The 17,187-nt window shown below is 38.1% G+C and overlaps 1 protein-coding gene and 2 pseudogenes across 2 annotated transcripts in view; all 3 read right to left on the reverse strand.

Moving 5' to 3' along the window:
- PLCXD3 (phosphatidylinositol specific phospholipase C X domain containing 3) overlaps positions 1-17,187 on the reverse strand; it is a 229,028-nt gene that overhangs the window by 63,385 nt on the left and 148,456 nt on the right. The gene's annotated exons all lie outside the window — the stretch shown is intronic.
- On the reverse strand, positions 1,134-2,336 carry LOC138845240 (T-complex protein 1 subunit delta pseudogene; annotated as a pseudogene).
- LOC149122368 (T-complex protein 1 subunit delta pseudogene) lies at positions 2,682-5,335 on the reverse strand (annotated as a pseudogene).

Here is a 17,187-nt window from a genome sequence, read left to right on the forward strand (position 1 = left end):
GTGAACCAACGGCAAAGGAAGACCTTTCTCTCTGTCTCTCTCTCTCACTGTCCACTCTGCTTGTCAAAAGAAAAAAAATCACTTTTTCTAAAGTTTTGCTAGAAATCCGCGAGATGATATTTTGTTTAGCTATATTCATTTATCTAGTTTTATGCATTTTTATTTTTAGGAGTAATTTCAATGAACACAGCAGTGGTTATTCTTGGGGAAGGGGATCAGGATGACACAGTAAAAGGAGGCTTTCATTTTTCCCTGTATCTTTGTCAGTAACTTTGAAAACAGTATATATTCATATATTTTTTATATCAATGGGCATTCATCAGTGACAGTATCTTAAGCCATTATTCCTTCTAAATACTTCTAGTTTAAAAAAAAAAAACTAAGGCCGGCGCCGCGGCTCACTAGGCTAATCCTCCGCCTAGCGGCGCCGGCACACTAGGTTCTAGTCCCGGTCGGGGCGCCGGATTCTGTCCCGGTTGCCCCTCTTCCAGGCCAGCTCTCTGCTGTGGCCAGGGAGTGCAGTGGAGGATGGCCCAGGTGCTTGGGCCCTGCACCCCATGGGAGACCAGGAAAAGCACCTGGCTCCTGGCTCCTGCCATCGGATCAGCGCGGTGCGCCGGCCGCCGGCCGCAGCGCGCCAGCCGCGGCAGCCATTGGAGGGTGAACCAATGGTAAAAGGAAGACCTTTCTCTCTGTCTCTCTCTCTCACTGTCCACTCTGCCTGTCAAAAAAAAAAAAAAAAAAAAAAAAAAAAAAAAAAAAAAACTAAAATTAATGGAATAGATAAATGCCTATGTACAGTACCAAGTGAGGAAAATACTCAGAATTAACCAAAAAAAGTCAACATGTAAAGGTAAAAACTTTTTTCCTTTTTCTTTAAATATAGGTTTCTCCAACATAGCAAAAATAATACAATGTTGGAGAGGAATAAACTATTATGCCTTTAGAAATCAAATATTTAGTATTCTCATTATATTAGTTTAATGCAACTTCAAGCAAATGTTAACTGGAAGGTCAAGCCCAGGAATGCATAAAGGAAATCCTTTTCTAAACAAGAACACCGGGTTGTCTTTTTCCATTGTAGCCACAGTAGTGGGAGGCACAGTGGTGCCAGTCAGCCAGCATCCTCCAGATTATTGCATGCTCACCATATCAACAGTTTTCAGGATGCTCCAGTTTCAGTTGCTAGGGTCAGAGCACTGAGTGAAATTAACAGATGTTGGACAATCAGTTCCTCTAAAGTATTGGAAAAACCATCCATTGAGACAATAATGCATACAGTTTTTCTGGGGCTTAGGGATTTCTCAGTTCAATTACAGTACAAATGGGATTCAGGCTAGTATTTTCAACCAATGTAGGTGGAATGATTTCTGTGGCATCTGCACCATCCAGTAGGATCCCATACCACTCATGTTTTGAGTATTGAGTTAATGGTAGGGTCAGCCCTATTTCTAGAGCCAGTTCTCCTGCAGTAAGAGCTCTCTTCTTCCCAGAACAGCAATTACACATAGCTTGTTAGAGCTACACTGCAACATTTTTTTTCAGGGCTTGTGTAACCTGTAATTTGCCAGCACCATTTAGGTTGCTTGGTTAGCTCAGCAGAATCTTGTGTGTCACCAGGGAACTGATCAATATGAGCAACTGACTGAATTCTAGTGGTCTTACAAATTAATGCAATGTCTTATCTTTCAACCTTTTATTTACCAGAATCTTCATTGTGTTTAGAAAATGTAATGAAAGATCACTAAGAGCACCTCTTAGATTAGAATTCTACAAGAGAAGGACATTATATCCTGTTTTGTTTTTAAAGATTCATTTATTTACCTGAAAGGCAGAATGAGACAGAGACAGAGAGAGAGACAGAGAGACAGAGACAGAGAGAGACAGACAGATACAGCATGCGCAAGCCCAAATGATTGCAATAGCCAGAGCCAGGTAGAAGGCAGAAGCTTCTTCTAGGTCTCCCACATGGATGGATGGATGGGTACAGGGGCCCAAGAACTTGGGTCATATTCCACTGCTTTCTCCAAGTTCATTAGCAGGGAGCTAGATTGGAAGTGGAGCAGCTGAGATCAAACTGGTGCCCCTACGGGCTGCCACACAGTGGGCAGCATAATAACCTGGTATGCCTAAACACAATATGCCTGTTTTAATTTGCTTCACTAAGTTTAAAACATAAGCTTTCTCTTCTTGCAGCAGTCTGAGTGTTGTCACAAACTGTTTGATTACTCACATATTTTGGGAGCCAATAAATTACACTCAGGAAGTCCAATCTTAGCCTTTTCAATTATTTTGCCTCTTTGGGGATAAGAACCAATCTTTCAGGCTGGCGCCATGGCTCAATAGGCTAATCCTCTGCCTGTGGTGCCGGCACCCCGGGTTCTAGTCCTGGTTGGGGTGCCAGATTCTGTTCCTGTTGCTCCTCTTCCAGTTCAGCTCTCTGCTGTGCCCCAGGAGTGCAGTGGAGGATGGCCCAGGTCCTTGGGCCCTGCACCCGCATGGGAGACCAGGAGAAGCACCTGGCTCCGGGCTTCGGATCAGCATGGTGTGCCAACCACAGTGGCCATTGTGGAGGTGAACCAACGGAAAAGGAAGACCTTCCTCTCTCTCTCTCACTGTCCACTCTGCCTGTCCAAAAAATAAAAAATAAAAATAAAAAAAGAACCAATCTTTCCACCCACTCAGTCATCAATTGTCCCATCAAGCTTCTTAACCATTTCCATATTTTAAAGATTTACATTAGTAGCTGTGGCTAAGTCAATCACTTCCACATGCTTTGAGTGTCACATTTACGCTCATGGAAAAAGAAGACTTGAATATTGAGAGACCCCTTTTGAGTTCAGTCAACTGGTTAAGCTATTTAACAAACTTTCTTTGTCACTCAGTTCCATAAGGTGAAACATGCCAGTCAAGATTTCAACTCCCTTTTCCAAAGCCTTCTAGAATGACTTAAAGATGGTTGGATGAATCCCTTTCAGAAGACACTTGATACAGGAATCTAAGAGACAGCCAGCAATGACGACCTCTCCTTTGGATATGGCCATTAGTATTTTCTTAGCTGGATATCATGGTTGCACTTGTTGCAAGATGATGGCATCATCATTGGTAATGGTCATATCATCTTTTGCATCCTGACTAATTTTATCCATTTCCTTTAGTTCAGGGCTTGTTCTAATGGCATCAGCAACTACTTTGGCAGCAGAAATACATAGCAGAAATAGCACAGTAGGGGTTCTACAAATAATGTTAATATACTATGTATTTCCCTAAGAAAATCTCTAGAATATAGGATTTTCAATATTTTTACCATAAAGAAATGGTAAATATTTGAGGAGATAAGATACACTTACCCTAATTAAATATTACATGATACATACATGTACCCAAACATCACAAGACTTCATACTATATTTGTCTGTTAAAAATAAGACAAATTTCTAAAAAAAAACTCAATTGGTGACATAGAAAATTCTAGCAAAAGCAAGTGCTAGACAAATGAATGAATGACAATTAGCATCTTCTTAAATCTCTGCTTGTTTTTCTTAATGTACTTGGTTGGAATAAAGGTAGCAACCCATCACACATATGACTTTTTCTGTTCTGAATTCTGCTAAAGCCTGAAGATTTTAAGACTCAGCTGTCTTTGAGTTATTCAAGTAAAAAACAAACATATATTTGAACCTTTTTTGACAGCTGAAAAATGCTTTGTTTAGAGAACTTAAAATGAAACAAATGGTTTTTAAGCAAGTTTTCTTTGGAAAAATGAATTTTTAAAAATTTTAGATCATTTTTCTAAGAGCATTCAAAATTATTGGAATTAATTTGAAGAAAGGGCCTTAATATGATGGACTTCCCAGAATGTAAAGAATTCTCTTAGGGACAATTTTAAATAGTAAGAAAAATATATAAACTTTTTCATGATATTTGAAGACAGGCTTATCATGGTTAAGAACTGGAGGTGCTGAATAATTCTCATGACAGAGTGAACTTTTAATTAACATACTGCACAATGGAACATTCAATCAAAAATAATATTTTGATCACCCAGCTTTTAAGAGGAAAAATACATAAATTCAGAAAAATGAATTCATACTGGGAGTTTTCTGCCAGGAGGCTTTCCTAGGACAGAGCTGAGGTCAGTACACACCTGGTCCAGAAATATGATTGGCTTTTTAATTATCAAATATTCATTGAGTATCAACTGCATGCTAGACATTGCTTTAAGTATTAAAGTGAGAAGAAGAGACAAAACCCTACACCCTTGTGGAGCTTCAATTTTATTGAAGGGAGACAGATACTAGATACATCATAAGGTAAAATACAGAGTTATGCTGTATTATGAAATGACTCACTGGGTAAGCAAATGTTCAGGATTCTTTTACTTCTGAGTTTTCTAACTGGAGACTTAGGAGTAGAGGGAAGGATTGGTAGAGACAATTTCCCCTCTGGGCTCTAGCATTTCTGTTTCTCTACTGTGAATATTTGTGGATTTCAGTCATCTACTTAACTATCTCCTCCCTCAGCACAATTGGAACTTCTTCAGGGAAAGGCCCTGTTTCTTTTTTCTTTATACCGTCAGTGTCTGGAATATATGCTTTTTCTTGAAATACCCTCCTTTGACTTCTGAGAAACCATATTCCTTCCAGCCTTTTGTATTTTTCATTACTCAGTGTTTGTTCCTTCCCCAGATTTTCTGCAATCCATTTTCTCCTGCCCAAGCCCCCACTGTTGGTGACTGTCATTCTGTCTACTTCTTGTGGATTCTCATTTCTTCTCCTAATCATCTCATTATTCATGTAGCTTTAATTCCCGCCTATACGACAACCTCCTAAATGAGTTTTGTAGCCCAGACTTTTTCCCAGACCCTAGGAAACAAGGATGCTTTGTGATCATCAGGACCTGAGTGCCCTACAAACCTTTCAAGGTCCACATAATTAAAGCAACCTATCATTTGCCCCACCTTCAACCTGTCATTTGTCCAGTGTTTCTGACCTCAGAGCCCCAATTCAGAAACCTGTTTTTTTTTTTTTTTTTTGACTACTCTTCTTTACTTCCCCTCCTGAAATAAGTCAATTGCCTAACTCCTATACATTTTACCTCACTCATAAGCTTGGAATTTCTTTCCATTTCTTCTAATCCCTACTGCCACACCTTAGTTCATTCCATTGTCATATGGTACCTAACTTACAACCACAGCCTCATCCAGAGACAAATACACACCGACTATGATGTACCTAAAGTCTGGGCAGTAAAGAAAGATGAAGTGCATTGAGAATTTGATCTGGTAACAGCTCTTTGAAGTCCCTCCCTGTAGTAATGTCTCACTGGAAGCCATTCCCTCCACAATATAGAGAATGGTTTGTCCAAATCAAAACCTGATCATATATCTTTTCTATGTAAAATCCCTCAATTAGCTCCCACTCTTCTCAGAAAAATCCTCAAATTTCTTAGCAAGAAATAAAAGGATTTAATATGCACCTTTTCTTTCTCTAGACCAATCTCTTGCTCTAATCCTAAATGCTGTGTTTCAGTCTATGAAGCTACTTACAGTTTTCTGAATGCACTGTGTTCTATTACCTCCAGATACATTCTGTTCCTTATGACTAAAATAAAACACTTCTGATACCTCCCTGTGTACTCCAAGAGCCTCGCTGTGCCACCTTCCATTCTTTTCCTTAACACTGGACTCACACCAGGATTCAGTCTACCAAGAGTGCAGAAACAGGCTGACCCTCAGACCTATCAGCGAACACCATGGAGTCCTATGTATCACAGCTCTTCAGCCACATTCTGGATTATGTTATGCAAATTATTTGTTTATGAAGGGGACACTTTAAATTTCTCAGAGCTACAAAGAACCACATGGCACCTGAAACAACACTTTTCCATCAAGAATGTAGATGATGCTCTCTAGAACAAATTCAGCTTGCATGATTATCTTTTCAAGTAACTAAGGCATTCATCTGAAATAACATTATAATCAGTATCTACTCTATCCTCCACACTGAAGCTTCAGCTCGAAACCTCACCATTTTTAACTCATTCTGCCATGGACTCAACATCCATTTACACTCCTTTCTATCCAAACCTTTTCCTGCTGCTGCTTGAGCTGGAGGATCCAGCCTAGGGTGTTTTCTTTAATCGAGTTGACACTGACTGCATACATTTAAAAGAAATGAACATCTTCACATTGCTTTCATTCACCAAATGATGTATTCTTCCCCTTCAAAATGTCCTGCTTACAAGGTAAGTTTCATGTATGACACAATTCTGATTCTATGGAGAGTGCACAGGGAGTTTTGGTCATAGTGAAGTCAGGGACAGGTGAGTACACTAGTAGAAAACAAAAGCTTTTGTTCACCACACAATCAGAATTATTTATTTTCTTGCTAATACATATGTTTTATTTGGATATGGAATAGCTTCCTTTGGCTTCAATTTTAACTTAAATAAAATGGCTGTTTGCACAACCAGGCCATTTATCTTTGCTACTCAATCACTTCTCCCAAACAAATAGAAAACTTGAGCACATTGATGTCCTCAAAGAAGTCACTACAATGGTGAATGTTACTATTAAGAGATGGCTTCAAGCCAATGTAGAAATCATTGGATGTGATTTTAGAAATGAAAATTAGCAAGGCGGCTATGGGCAAATCATTTCATGCATGCATATCTAAGAGTGTAGGCACTCTCAGTTGTCAGAGGCTATTATTAGATGAATTTTTTTTACTTGTTCTATTTGTTCCTTAATAAAGACAAATGCTAAGCTTGTTAGTATTGTAGGTACCACTAATTCACAAACTGTGTGGATCCCTGTTCATTAAAATGAAAATGGGCTCTCAATTTAATCCAATTTGCACAGTATCATGTCTGAACAAAGCCTTCTGCCATTAGTGTTTCCCTGAATACATGCTATGAACCCAAACTGAAATCTCCTGGGGAAGTGACCCCCAGTCATAAGAGATATTTCTCCACTCTCATGTCTTTGCTGATGGTACCGATGTGGGAAGACTCACTAGCTCATGCCTTCCGGATGGTTGCATGTTACTATTGCCAGCAACATAGCAGGCAGGAAGGACTGCATGGGGTCTGGAGAACTCACACACCACACCCCAGGGGCTCACCATTAGTTGCTGGATTAGCTGCATAATTACCCCAGTCGCACCAAATCTGTGTCACCAATGGAGACACAGATCCCAGAAGCAACCTAATGAACCATCTTCACTTTTACTGTAACAACTACGTGTACACAGATACACTTGACCTAACTTTGAGATAGACATATGCTCACTTACAACAGAATCTGCTGAGTTGGTTGAAGTATTTAAATAATGGAAATCTGATTAATGACACAATATGTCTTTCCCAGAACAGTACCTTGTCAACATTATCCATGTAGCCTAAGCTGTCAGCAGCTTCCTGTAGGGCAGGTATTTAAGCTGTCTGTTAACTGTGGTTAGTCTTTTCTCGTTGGAATAAAAGAATGTAACCATCGGAAAAATATCAGAGATTGAATTTTAGAAGAAAATGTTATCAATTAAAAACTTGTTATGGTGTTTATATAAGCTAGCACTGGCCAATAATGAATTTATTGGATATTATTTTCCATTTCTTAAAACATCCAAGACTTGGGTTCTGTGTGGAATATATCTCAATTTCTCTTGTTCACTTCCATGATAACTGATCTTCCAAACTACTCAGAATAATAGTTATTTTTTTATAGGACACAAAACCAAAGCAGTGGTGCTCCTTGTCTTCAAGGAGCTTATAACATGGTCAGTCAGTTGTTAAACCTGACTCAGTGCCAAAATGACATTGGGACGGAGGCCCACTGCAGAATCTCCAGAGAGGCAGACTGAGCATGTGTAGGTTGTAAGCTCTCACTGGTAATTCTGAAGTACAGAACCACTGTAACAGATTTTAGTTCTAAAAATAATTCTAACAAAATAAAAATAACGATCAACACAATAGCAATCTGTAATATTGATAGGGAAAACAAAACTCAGGGCTGATACTGTAGCACAGGAGGTTAAGCTGCCACCTGGCATCCCATATGGGTTCTGGTTTGAGTCCTAGCTGCTCCATTTCCTGTCTAGCTCCCTACTAATGCACTTGGGAAAGCATCAGAAGATAGCTCAAAGTACCTGGGCCCCTGAATCCACATGGGATATCCATATGAAGCTCCTGACTCCCCCATTAGGGCCATTTGGGGAATGAACCAGTAGATGGAAGATTATCTGGCTCTCCTACTCTCCCCAACACGTAATTCTTCCTTTCAAATAAACAAATCTTTAAAAACAACAAAAATAACAAGATGTCTGATTTAAAGGCCATGCAACATCTGACAATTAGTACATGGAATTGCTACATATGCCCACATCTGTTAAAAACATTCAATCATCATCATAAACTGGATTAAGGAAACTTAATTATTTCTAAAAATGAAATCATTTTCTAGGAAATTAAGTTCTTAAAGGTTATTACTTACTATTTTAATTTAACAGTGTACCATTTAGTGTTCTAACAAAAATGTGCTGTTAGTGTGCTGTTAGTAAAAGCAAGGAAAGTCAATATTTACTAATCACTCACAATGTGCCAGTCATAGAACTAAACACTTTTATTACTTTGTGCTTCACCATAACCCTGGTTGAGTCAGGATGAACCTAGCTCTGTGTGTCCAGAGTGAATGCTTTGGGTTAAAGCATGCTCAATACATGAATGAAGGGCATAATGAAATGAACAAGAGAAGACTTATCTCATTTACTAACAGAATGGAGGATAAGATGAAGAAATGATTAAATAGGCTACCTGTTACTCTCTGTTAGAAGCTACATCTCAAGACTATCAGTTAGGGCTGGCGCCACCGCAGCAGCCATTGTGGGGTAAACCAATGGAAAAGGAAGACCTTTCTCTCTGCCTCTCTCTCTCACTGTCCACTCTGCCTGTCAAAAATTAAATAAATAAAAAAATTAAAAAAAGACTATCAGTTAATCTGTAGCTCTATATCAGGTTTTTAAGATCTACGTGGTAAAGCACCAATACAGTTAAGATTAATAATTACCAAAATTTTAATATACAAACTCCTGAATTATCAAGGCTTTTTGCAGATGAAAGTTAAAAACTATGGATAGAGGTGACTGCTTTGTGAGAAAACCAAACAGATTTTTACACTTATTTTTATGCTAATATTTTATAAAATATACTAGCCAAAGATGAGAATCTGAAAATCAGATAGTCTTTTCTTCTATTCCTGAAGCTTTTGGAGTTAGAAATATTCTGGATAAGAATCATTGACACTCCTTGGAAGCATTTTCACATGTTGTGGAATCTGCTCATCTGTCAGGACTTTTAAGTTGTTTTTCGTTTAAAAATCCTTGCATTTGGGAGTGGATATAACCATTTTCTCTCTCATTTTGCAATTGTTAGCAAATATGTCATTTTTAATATCATGGCTTTGGGACACTAGTGAAAAACATCATATAATCTCAGATCTTCAAAGACAAGTCAAAGATTGGAGTGATGTATGGGGTAAAGAAATGAAGCACAGACTCTGAAATCAGACAAATGTTTGTTTGAATCCCAGCTGCGCTGTAGATGTTAGTGAGGTTGGAAGTGCTGGCTTATTTTTCTAGGCCTAATTTTTCCATATGTAAAATGAAGATGAAAATATCTGCACCACCCAGTTGTTAGGGGGATGAAAATGAGATCATAAAAACATCTATTATAGTCATTCAAAATATTATTTCCAACTCCAATTTCAATCTCTTCATCTTACAATGAAAAATGTTAAAGTTAGAAACCAACACTCTAGAAGTCATACAGACATTAACATGGCTTATCGATGTCAGTCATATTTTTATAACATAATACTTATAAAGTACTTAAGTTTTAAATATAGATGTTTTACTTCACTTTCTACTGCTTGCTAGGACACAGGAGCTCCTGATCAGCCAAGGTGATATATAGCTTTTTATAACTCTGTTTAATCCAGGAATAAGAAAATAAGGATAATTTGTTTGACTTAGGAGCATTCTTGATAATGAACCACCAATAACGGGCCAGATCCCTCAACAGTTGGCGTTTATGAATGTCTAGTTGGGCACCTCTTCCTGTTTTGGTAATGATTCAAATCAAACTAATGGTTAGTGTTTAGATATCATATGATCATCTTTTCATATGTGTAGCATTGAAATACATATGTATACGGAAACTTTCAATGTTACCAGAGAATCAGAGTATTGACGCTAAAAGAGAGGACAAATATTTGTTGATTCCTTGACTTTACAGATTTGGAAACCAAAGGCAAGTGAGATTGCATGGCTTCTTCCAGTTTATACAGTTAGTATGTGGCAATCTTGGGTTGAGAAATCAGGTAAGCTCCTGATTCTGCTTCACTTAGCATTTACCTTACTTGTTGAAATAAGGTATTCATGATCTGTCTCCCACTAACAAGTAACAATCTTGAGGAGCAGAGACTATGTCTCAGTCATTTTGAAATGCAAGTACTTGTGTACATTCAGTAAATTTCTGTAAATAACTATTATTTGATCTAAATCATACAATAATAAATATCTAAAAAAAGACATTTGTTAAAGAACCCAGAATATTTTCTCTTGTGACATCTTATTCCATGAGGTATGACTAAGGTAGTGGGATATTTTTATATCACCCCAAAACTACAAGCTGAAAGTGAGCTATCATTCAGAATTGGTACCCATGGAGATGATTGTTCACTTATCCCATCACCGACAGGATGACTCAGAATCTTTTTATGATTCCTCTATTGAAATTGACTTCAGGGTCTATTCATGAGCACACAGGAAAAATTGATCTCATTACTGTTCCACTCAGATTTTGACTCTATCATCAGCTTTGCTCATCCACCTTATTTACTAACTTGCCTCTGATTGAGTTTAGGTTGTTTCAAAAAACAATTCACCTTGAAAAGGTAAAGATTTACCCCACACAAAAATTATTCTTTAAATTGCTACAGCATTACTTGATTAGATGAGTAAAATCCCAAGATGACTAATGTGAGGTGTCAGAAGATACTAAAAATGTTTAAGTTTTGTCAAACTTGCTTGAACAGAAAACAGGCCATATTAACCATATTAACTCTTTTATGTTTCCCTGATCCCTGGGCAGCTGGTATCATCTGATTACTTGAAAGAAATTAAACTCTGGAAAAATAATTGTTGCAAAATGTTTTGTTCAGTGGACGCTCTAGGCTAGTGGTTTTCAAACAGGGGCAATTTTATACCATTCCCTGGGATAGGGAACATTTGGCAATGATTGGCTATCAAGACTAGGGGAAAGTACTGCTCAAATATAGTAGGTAGAGGCCAGGAATGCTGATGAATATCCTATGATGTACAAGAGTTCTCCAAAAAAAAAAAAAAAAGAATCACGTTATCCAAAATGTGAATATTGTTGAGGCCAAGAAACCCGGTTCTAGGCCAAGAATTCTGATTCTGATTCTCTGTAGTATCCTCTACCATATCTCTTTGCCCACATGTTCCTATTGGCAAAGTGTGTATATGTATTTTTCTTTCAAAGTAAAGGAGTAAAAATCTTACCACACTATTTTGCCACTTGAAAATCCTGTTTACCCTTAGGCTGCTTTATCAAAGGATACCAATTTGTCACAGAGATTGCCTGGAGATAGATTTGGCATCTTAACATGTAATTGGCAGGAAAATTAAAGCAACTTAAACTGCCTGTGCTCTTTAGGGAGAAGTGCTTTTCCCGCCCTATATTATTAGATCTCAGAGACAGCTGGGGCCAGAACAGCTGGGACTTTCTGCACGACCATTTCTGCCAAGTTGCTGTAAAATTGTCCCTTTGCACTGAAAAACTGAGAAGGAAGAGAGAAAAGACAACATAAAGGCCAACGACGCTTATCAAAATGCTGTTCTTCAGCTGTCTCCCAGGAATCCCAATGGAGGTTTCCTTGTTGTCACGGTAATTCAATAAGGAAAGGAATGTACTGCATTGGATGTGTACTTTCGATAATCAAGGAATATATCATATAAAGAGTGCATGATAGAGTGTCAAATATAAAAAATATAAAATCACATTTTTCTACTTCAAGTTCTTTAAATACAATATGTATCAAGCAGTTATCAAATTTTCTCAGGGACCTTGCTGAATTTTGTGACTGAAAGCCCTTTTACATAGCAATTTTTCTTGTCCTTTCTTAGAAGCAGCTGTCCCTAACACCAATAAGTATGTAAAGTATTGTGTGTCTATGATGTCTGTCAAACCTCCATGGAACTCTTGCTCTTTGGCCTACTCTGAACCTTATTGCCTGGAAATATTCCTGAAATCAGGCATAATTTTCCTCCATTTTTTGATGGTCAGTGATTGGAGAACTGCAAGAGTAGATTGCATTTGAGTAGAAAAAATAGATACATATACCTGGTTATGTGACCACAAAATTACAACGTGTTGAAGAAATATAAAGAGCAGGAAAGGTCATTGTATGATTATCCTGAAATCGCTTTTGTCACTCTTCCTTCCTTTCTAGCACATATAATTTTCAGATTATTTTCATACTCCGTTGCAAACTATGTCTTGTGCCATTTTCTAATCATGTCTCTTATATAAATCTCACTCCCAGGGGTTTGTCTGGTAACCCAAAGACAAACGGAAACAAAATTTTGTAAGACTATTTCATTACTTTCTTGTTGCTACTCCAAGCCCAGAGCACATTCTTTTTTATAGAAAACTTATTTAATAAATATAAATTTCACTTGGACTAGTGAGGTGGCATTGGTACATGTAACCTTGATGGGATTGTATTGGAATCCCCTGGCACATTTCTAATTCTACCACTTGGGGCAAGTCAGCTTGAGCATGTCCCAAATTGTACATCCCCTCCCTCTTTTATTCCCACTCTTATATTTAACAGAGATCACTTTTCCGTTAACTTTAACACCTAAGAATAATTGTGTGTTAATTACATAGCTCAACCAATGGTATTAAGTAGAACAAACAAAAATACTAAAAGGGATATAGTATTGCATTGAATCTATAAATTGCTTTTGGGAGAATGGACATTTTGATGATATTGATTCTTCCAATCCATGAGCATGGAAGATTTTTCCATTTCTTGGTATCCTCTTCTATTTCTTTCTTTAAGGTTTTGTAATTCTCATAGTAGAGATCCTTAACGTCCTTGGTTAAGTTTATTCCAAGGCATTTGATTGTTTTTGTAGCTATTGTGAATGGGATTGATCTTAGCAGTTCTTTCTCAGCCATGGCATTGCCTGTGTATACAAAGGCTGTTGATTTTTGTGCATTGATTTTATACCCTGCTACTTTGCCAAACTCTTCTATGAGTTCCAATAATCTCTTAGTAGAGTTCTTTGGGTCCCCTAAATAAAGAATCATATCATCTGCAAAGAGGGATAGTTTGAGTTCTTCCTTCCCAATTTGTATCCCTTTAATTTCTATTTCTTGCATAATAGCTCTGGCTAGAACTTCCAGAACTATATTGAATAGCAGTGGTGAGGGTGAGCATCCTTGTCTGGTACCAATCTCAGTGGAAATGCTTCCAACGTTTCCCCATTCAATAGCATGTTGGCTGTGGGTTTTTCATAGATTGCTTTGATTGCATTGAGGAATGTTCCTTGCATACCCAGTTTGCTTAGAGTTTTCATCATGAAAGGGTGTTGTATTTTGTCAAATGCTTTCTCTGCGTCTATTGAGATAATCATATGGTTTTTCTTCTGCAGTCTGTTAATGTGGTGTATCACATTGATTGTTTTGCACACATTAAACCATCCCTGCATACCAGGGATAAATCCCACTTGGTCTGGGTGGATGATCTTTCTGATGTGTTGTTGCATTCTATTGGCGAGAATTTTATTGAGGATTTTTGCATCTATGTTCATCAGGGATATTGGTCTGTAATTCTCTTTCAATGCTGCATCTTTTTCTGGGTTAGGAATTAAGGTGATGCTGGCTTCATAGAAAGAATTTGGGAGGACTCCCTCTTTGTCTATTGTTCTGAATAGTTTGAGAAGAATTGGAGTCAGTTCTTCTTTAAATGTCTGATAAAATTCAGCAGTGAATCCATCTGGTCCCATTCTTCATAAAGATTCATTTTAATTATCTTTATATACAGATGATCAACCCTGTACTAAGTAAAGATTTTAACTGTTTGCACCCACATAGACACACAAAGTACAAAGAACTGTTTGAGTAGTGGTTTTACTGTTAATTCTCATAGTACAACACATAAAGGACAGAGGTCCTACATAGGGAGCAAGTGCACAGTGACTCCTGTTGTTGATTTAACAATTAACACTCTTATTTATGATGTCAGTAATCACACGAGGCTCTTGTCATGGGCTGCCAAGGCTGTGGAAGCCTCTTGAGTTCACTAACTCTGACCTTATTTAGACAAGGCCATAATCAAAGTGGAAGTTCTCTCCTCCCTTCAGAGAAAGGTACCTCCTTCTTTGATGGCCTCTCCTTTCCACTGGGATCTCACTCACAGAGATCTTTCATTTAGGTCATTTTTTGCCACAGTGTCTTGGCTTTCCATGCCTGAAATACTCTCATGGGCTTTTTAGCCAGATCCAAATGCTTTACAGCACATTCTTAATATGTTTTAATGACGGGTTGACTCAACCAACAGATTTTTGTCCCCGTTACTGCATAATAAGAATGTTGGACCCCAGAAAAACTACTTTGGCCTGCTTCATAAAAGAGAAATTAGGCTTCTTTAAAGTCATAGCATAAATGGCATCCCAGTCACTAAGTAGGTTGTACTATATGAAGTAAGTTGTTAATGAGTTGTAAAAGGGCAAAAGTCTACAAATATAACAGAGACAAACCACACAATGTTGGAAAAAATCAAAACAAAACTTTCACAAGTACACTACCAAACCAATCCCCCACAAAAAACACTAGAAGAAAATATGAGGTCCAGGGCATGCTAAAAGAATATAAATACATGTTCTAGGACAATCAAGAACTTAGATAAGACCACTTCCAATAGATCATCGGCTGTAAGGTGAAATTCCTTTTTCTTTGAAGAGCTAGAAGAAAGCAATGCACTCATACAAGATGGAGAGTAAACTAGGCTAACATTTCTGCTCAACACTTTCAGTGCACACACGCACACACACATACTTTTTTTATATATAAAGTTGACTACTCAGTACCTACTGAGTAGAAAATGGTTGACCATTGAATCATCCTCTACTGCCATAGCCCATGTCATGGAGATTTCAACATAATACTGCTTTTGGCTCATTAAAGAGTCTTTATATGTTTATGATATAGAAGAATCCTCAGCCACATCCTGTTTGAGGGTGTTTGGACTATAGACACTTGAATAAACTGTTGAAGCATGAGCATAGAGCAGTGAAGAGTTCTGTTTACACGCAAGAGTGGGAGGTTTCCTGTCTGTTATATAGGGCAAAGCAGAAATGCTGATGGCAACCTTCTGTTTTTCTGAATGGCAATGCAGTCAAATTAAATAATCCTTTAATGGCTAGCCAGTAAGAATAAGAGGAAAACTAGAATAAAGCCAAGTTTCTAGGCTAATCCATCATGTCTCCTTTGAGTCCAAATATGGTCTGTATTAACAGATTCAATTTAGGCCAAACTGCACTTGACCAAGTTTTGCTACAATGTATTCATTACAGGACACCGGTTGTAAGTATTTGAGAAAACAAACAACTTGAATTAAATACTTAAAAATGAACCACAGAAATGGAAAGATGTACATTCTTGAGTAGCTTTTGATAAACATTATTTTTATTTTCTTGACTGGTTCCTTTTTGAAACTGAATTAAACAATATAGGTCACAGATTTTCTGTTTAGAATTCAGAGAGGTAGCAGATATACAGTAAATTTTCCCTGTTTTATATGGCCAACTCTCACATACATTTACAAAGAACAGTTTGTGCTTTTAGCATTCACTTGTAATAAAGTCATACATTAATCTCACCACCCTATACTGCATCTTCCATATACAATATTTTTTTTCTGTTTTGATGATCAAAGCCACAGGGAACCAAGTGAAGTGATGAGGTGGTGGGAGGAAGAAATATTTTAAAATAAAATCAATCAAGCTATACTTGCAATTTCTGAAAAAAAAATCAATGACGAAAAACAAGTCCCTAGCTGTTCTTGGCTAATTATTTTTAGTGCTTTAAAACAAGTTAATTAGCAATAGGTTATAATCTCAGACACAGCAAGAGCCAGATTTGTGTTCAAGTCAACAAAGCCTAAGATTAGTGTCTATAGCTAGGGCTATTTTCTTCCATAATCCTCCAAGCCCAGATATTCTGAGAAATTTTTATATTTCCAACTCTTTATTGTTTTTGCTATATTGAAATTATTATTGAAGACATATTCTATTAACCGAATGTAGTAATTTAAAAGCTGAAGTGTCATTACTTAGGTGTCAGTAAGTTGTTGGAAATTTTTTTTTTAACAATTTGGTTAGGTGAGGTGCAATTAATTTCTTGCCCATTTACCTTTTGACAGAGATTTGGTTTGTACTGACTCATTTAGCAAAATATGTATTTGTCAGAGTCTCTCTCTTTAACAGATAAACCACCCAAACTTGTATCTACCAAGTGGACTCAACAGAAACATGTGGACCACAAGCCTTCAAAGGCACCTATTCACATAAACCCAAGGTGTGGGGAGCAGCCCGGACTGGACTGAGTTACTGGAATTAAGACTTATTCTATGCATCTGCTCTCCCACAATATGGCGCTGGGAGAGAAGTAAACAGCTTCCGCACAGCTGCCTCCAGTTCAACCAATAAACTGTAGGACTTGCTCCTGATTGGAGAGCAGCGTACTCGGCGTGTGGGCAGCCGAGTTGGGATTGGCGGAGGAGGACTATAAAGGAGGAGAGAGACGGCATGCACCGGGGAACATCTAAGGGGAACATCTAGCTGAAGGAACACCCGTGCAGCCCCCGAGAAAGCCGGCCGGCGGTGTGCCGCTCCCCTGCGGAAGTGGGGAATGTGGCCAGGGGGAACTGCCCTTCCACGGAGGTGGAAGGGATAGTAGCCAACCCGGGAAGAACCAGCAGCAAACCCGGGGAGGGCCGAGCAGACGAAAAGAACAGCGCAGGGTCCTGTGTCGTTCCTCCACGAAGAGGGGGAGCGACATAATGGTGCCGTGACTCGGATATGAAGCCTAGGCAGGGTTTAG

The sequence above is a fragment of the Oryctolagus cuniculus genome, chromosome 14, assembly GCF_051225735.1.
Source record: "Oryctolagus cuniculus isolate XC-2025 breed Fujian yellow rabbit chromosome 14, ASM5122573v1, whole genome shotgun sequence".
In the NCBI taxonomy this organism is placed as follows: domain Eukaryota; kingdom Metazoa; phylum Chordata; class Mammalia; order Lagomorpha; family Leporidae; genus Oryctolagus; species Oryctolagus cuniculus.